Genomic DNA, 6,000 nt, shown 5'->3' with positions numbered 1-6,000 from the left:
CAGAATTAGAATTAATGAAATCCACACACCCCGCCCCCTCCCCTTCTTCCGGCAGCTTTCAAAAGGACAGAAAGAAAGTCACCATACCTGCTTGTTCTCCTCTGACCAGAGACACCTCAGGGCCACACAGCACGTCAGGAACCACTGGCCCAGAAGAGCCCCACTGGTTATCGCATCCTCTTAGTACCCAAGGGGGAAGGAGGGCGGGAAGAAGGGGAGAGCTGAGATAATCGCTCCAAGTTTCCCAAGCGAAAAAATCAAATCGAATTAAGAATAAAAAACGGAGGCACATAACCTAGGCGTGAGTCAGTCCCCGTTCCCTTGCTTAGTCACCTGGATTGCATGTTAGGGATGAGAAAGAGAACGCCCTGCCCCCCACCTCCCCCCAGCCTCCCTCCTTCTCCTTCCCGCTTTTGACTTAAAAAAGGGACAGCGGCTGAAGAGCCAAGGCTCCACAAAGCCCTCGTCTCAGACATCCAAGGATCTCCAGCCGACGAAAACTGCCGCCTGCCAGAGTCCCCATCGCGGCTCTCCCCATGCTTCCCCAGAACACCCAGGCACCCTTGGCTCTCTCAATTAAATCATCGGGCTCGTTTGGGGGGCACCGAATCTTCTCCAACGTTGCTTGGCAATTTCGATATCGTCGGGAGTTGCCATGGGGAGAATGGTGATGTCATTGACACAAAAAACCCCACTGAATTTACAAATATGCCGGAGCTGGAGCTATTTATAAAAAGCCCGTGCATTTAATTAATTGATTTATTTTAAACCCCTCTCCCTTTCTTTTTTGGGGGAGGGAAGGGAGGGCTCCCTTGCCCATAGACTCCACACCCCACTCCCCACCCCCACTGCCAGCCTCCAGAAATGGGTGCTTATGGCTCACACACCTGGCTCTTTGGCGCTACCCGGTTTAGACTTCGCAGGATGCAATCCAGAGAGCTTGGCTTGAACTCCTCTCACTGGTTTATTGTGGGTTTTCCCCATGAAGTGGCAAGAGGTGGAGCTCCAGGTAGGCTGGGAATCAGGTAGTCTGGGGTTCTATTCTCAGCTCTATCAAGGATGAGAAACTGGTCACTCCGCCCCTCTGTTTCTGAATTCATGGATCAGGACACATGTGATAAAAGTGCCCTGAGACCCTTAACTGGAAAGTGAGTAACCTCTGGGCCTCAGTTTCCTCATCTGTAAAATGTACAAAAAAAATCCGTAAAATATTTCCTCCTCATAAAAAAAGGAGATAACGCTAAGATCCTTTCTAGCTCTATGACCCTAAATGTACATAGTCTGTATTTTAGAAGCCAATTTCTTTACCATAGGATTGCCAGGAGGAAGTTCAGAAGCCATCATTTTATAAATGAGAAAACTGAGGCCCAGGGAGATTAAGTGACATGCCCAAAGTTACACAACATCAGAGGCAGGATTTGAACCCAGATCTTCTCACTCTAGAGTCAGTGCTCATTCCATTATGCCACAGTGCCTTCCTCTAATGACACCTTCCTTCAACATCATCCCACTCCCTAACCATAGTAGGATATCCCAACATTCTAGCTTTGGTCCTTGCTCTCTCTCTCTCTCTCTCTCTCTCTCTTTCTGTCTGTCTGTCTGTCTGTCTCTCCCTCTCTTAAAACAAAACAAAACCAACACATCATTTCTAATGGCATTACAAGAAAAAGAGTATTAGCTTTGGAGCCAGAGGACCTGGGTTCAAATGTCACCCCTGCACCTATGACTGTGTGACCTCCAGCAAGTCATTTAAACTCCCTGGCCTCAGTTTCCTGAACTGTAAAAAGAGGGAGCTGGACTAGGTGGCCATTGAAATCTCTCATAGCTCCAGATCTTCAAGCCTATGAAAATGAACCTATCATCTTCTCCCCCTCCCCCAACCCTTAAATCTTCTCCTTGAGATTTCCTCACTCTGTGGAGAGTCCCGCCATCCCCCCCGGATTGTGACTTCAGCAGCATCCTTGATTTTTCTTCTTCCTCGCCCTCATATCCAATCAGTTACCGAGTTTGGTGGATTCTGCCTCTATGCCACTTCCCGTACCCCTCCCTTCACACGGCCCCCACCTAGAGTTCAAGCTCTGATTGTCTCTCCCTTAAGCTTCTCTACTAACTTCCCAACTCATCTCTCCCACTTCTTGCCTCTTTGCCTTTTCCATGCTGTCTTCAACACAAGGGCCAAAATCATCTTCCTAATGCTCAGGTCTGACCGCGTAATTCCACCGCTGAGAAGCCTTCGGTGACTCCCCATTATTTCAAGATAAAATAGAGACTCCTCAGCCTGGCATTTAAGGTTTCCCAAAATTTGGCTTCACCCCATTCCTCTTCACATACCCTTCATGCCATGCAAGCTAAACCAATAACTATTCCCAGAACTAGACATGCCATCTCTCAGTTCCAAGCATTTGCTCAGGAGTGCAACCTTCCACCTCTCAGAATCCTTATTTTTCTCTGAAACAACTCAGGAATTGCCTCTTTCATGAAGCCTTCCTAGATCTCCATGTTGTTAGTTGGTCTTTCCCTTCCTTCTCAAATTATCTTGCATTTTCTCCTCTGCATATGTAGAATTCAAGCTGAACACCAGTAGAATGAATACAAGCTCCATGAGGTGAGGGACTGTCTGTCTTTTGTCTTTGTTGCTAAGCAGCGTGCTTTGCACATAGTAGGTGCTTCATAAGTATGTTCATTGCTGTGGGCTCCAAGAATTTCCTTTTTGTTGGTAAATCTGCACTTCCAGTCTCTGTCTCTCATTCCGGAGGCAGTAACTCCACATTTCCTGCCTGGTGGACTTTTCCATTTGGATGTTTAGCCAACTGAGAAGGCAGTGTATTTAAAATAGAACTCATCTTCCCCTCCAAAGCCAGCTCCCTTTCCCAACCTCCCCATTTCCATTATTGGCCCTTTTATTCTCCTCCTAGTTTTCAAGGCTTGAAGACTCAAAGCCATTTTGACTCCTTTTCATTTACTCCTTATATCCAAACAATCAACAACTCTGGTTGATTCTTTCTTCAAAATGTCTCTTGAATTTATTTTTCTTCATTTCTGCTGCCACTGTTCTCATCACACACATGGTCTATCCTGACTGCCTCCCAGCACTCTTCCAGTCTCTCCTCCAATCACTCCCAGGAGGAATCTCCCTAAAATAAAATTTTTATGCTTTTACTTCCCCACTTAAGATTGCACAATATTTCCCCATTGCCTATTGCACTGAATCAGAATCCCTTTACCTAGTTTTAAAGATCCTTAATGACATAAGGGGTTCCCCTTCTCCATTTTCCCCACTGGCCCACCCTTTCCTCCCCAGCCCCAGACTGACTCTCGCAAAGTTTGATGTCTAGGTCCCCCTTCTTTCTGTTCTGTCTTCTCCAACCACCACATTCCTACATCCATTGCGGCCCACTCCCCTCTATCCTGCCTCCTGGGATTAGGGGAGATGAGAGGTCAGAGACTGCAGGGGCTTAGGCTGAGCTCTCTAGAGAACAGGTTTCTATATCTTTGGGGCAAAACTGCCCTTCCTTGGCAGCTAGCTTTTTGCATCATGCTCGGCAAGTGGCTCCCTGATTCCTTTATCATATCCAAACACAAATAACATTGAAAAATACATACATATACACACACACACACACGTATATGTATGTATGCATGTATTTCATTAGTTGTTCCATACAGCTGCATTTAATATTTCTTTCATAGCCCAAGGCACTTTTTGCAAAGCTAGGGATAGGGAGGATGTTGCTAACATTTACTGACTGGTCAATTGACAGGACCCAATCCACTGCTGCTTGGTTCTGCCCTCCCCTCTAGAGACAAAATATTTCCTCCATGGTGGAGGCAGGGGGTGGAAAGGAGGAAGTGGACGTTTTAGTTATAGTTGAAATAAATCTCTTTTGATTTTACCCAGTGAAATGAATTCAAATCTTCACAAATAATCAACAAGCATTTATTATGTACCTACTGTGCGCCAGACAGTGTTCTAGACCTTGAGGATGCAAATACAATAAATTGGACAGTCCCTACTCATAAGAAGCTCACATTAACAAGATATATAAGAAGATACAATGGAGGGAACAAGGACATATGTAAATATATATACAATAAATATAAAGATAACAAAACACAAAGAAATACTAGATCCCCAAAGTATTTATATAAACACTACTGAGCTTTTTGCCCTGGTCTATTGCTGTAATAACAATAATAACTAGAATTTATATAGCCCTTTAAGGCTTGCAAAGCCTTTTACAAATATTCTCTCTTTAATGTGATGTGTTGTCTTTGGAATCTTAGATGAATAAGTTTACTATACTAACCAATGTGAGGCCAGTGGATCACAGTGGAAAAAGTCCTGGATTTGATGTCAGGGGACTTGGGTTCAAATCATTGCCTTGCCACTTATTAGCAATATGAGCAAAGCCAAGGATCTAACCCAAGCCTTCTGACTGCAAATCTATGGGCATGGGGATCTTTTCTTTCTTTTTAAAAAATAAATGTTTATTGATATCTTTTTTTACATTGCATAATTTCCTCCTCTCTCTCCTCTCCATTCCAAAGAGTCATTTTTTGTAACAAATATTTTGTTAAGAAAAAGAAGAAAAAAATTAGCAAAAATGAGCAATACAAAGACAAACATCTGACAGTGTATGCAATGATCCATACCCATGTACCTCCACCTCTGCTAAGGAGTAGTGGTGAGGTGTCCTTTAAATCTCTTCTTTGGGGCCATGCTTGTTCTTTGTAATTTTGACCATTCATTTTCATTTTTTCATTTTTTATTTTATGACCATTCATTTTCTTTTTTTTCCTTTTTAGGCAATTGGGGTTAAGTGACTTGCCCAAGGTCACATAGCTAGTAAGTGTCAACTGTTTGGTCTGAGGCCAGATTTGAACTCAGGTCCTCCTAACTTCAGGGCCAGTGCTCTATCCACTGCCCCGACCATTCATTTTCAATAAGCTCTTTTTTTACTGTCGCCCAAGTATTGGCATTTGCCACAAAGCATATGTGATACATGCGCTTTGTAGCAAAGAAAGGACATCCAGGTCTCTGGTGCACGTTAAAAGAGTCACTTCTTACCCTTTGACCCAGCAATAGCACTTCTAGGGTTGTATCCCAAAGAGATCATACAAATGGGAAAAGGAAACACACGTACAAAAATATTTATAGCAGCTTTTTTTTGTGGTGGCAAAGAACTGGAAATTGAGAGGATGCCCATTAATTGGGCAATGGCTGAGCAAATTATGGTATATGAATGTAATGGAATACCATTGTGCTATAAGAAATGATGAACAGGCAGACTTTAGAAAAAGCTGGAAAGACTTGTATGGTCTGATGCTGAGTGAAATGAGCAGAACCAAGAGAACGTTGTACACAATAACAGCCACATTGTGCGATGACTAATATTGATAAACTTAACCCTTCTCAGTAATGCAAGGATCTAAGACATCTCCAAAGGCCTCATGTTGGAAAATGCTATCCACATCCAAAGAAAGAACTATGGAGTTTGAATGCAGATCGAAACATACTATGTGCTATTTTTTTTCTTCTGTTGTGTTTTGTTTCCTCTTTCTGGTGGTTCCTCCTAATTCTTCCTTACAACATGACTAATGTGGAAATGTGTTTAATAGGAATGTACATGTATAGCCTATATCAGATTCTGTGCTGTCTTGGGGAGGGAGGGGGAGAAGGAGGGGGAGAAAAATTTAAGACTCAAAAACTTATAGAAGTGGTGGTCGATAAATCAAAATAAATTAAATAAATAAATGAGTCACTTCTTAGGTCACAAGGGTCAGATTCTCAAAGCAGTACCTATTTTTGTCTCCATTCAGTCCCCACTTCTTGCTATAACTTTAGGTGATCTATAAGGTCCTATCAAATTAGATAATTTAAAAAAAATTTATTTTTAACATTTTTATTTAAAGTTTTGAGTTCCAAATTCTCTCCCTTCCTCTTTCCCTCCCCTGCCCGTTCCCTGAGCAATTAGATATAGGCTATACATGTGGAATTGT

The sequence above is a fragment of the Phascolarctos cinereus genome, unplaced genomic scaffold, assembly GCF_003287225.1.
Source record: "Phascolarctos cinereus isolate Bilbo 61053 unplaced genomic scaffold, phaCin_HiC Scaffold_3;HRSCAF=262, whole genome shotgun sequence".
Classification (NCBI taxonomy): Eukaryota; Metazoa; Chordata; class Mammalia; order Diprotodontia; family Phascolarctidae; genus Phascolarctos; species Phascolarctos cinereus.
Note: the sequence above shows the minus strand (reverse complement) of the source record.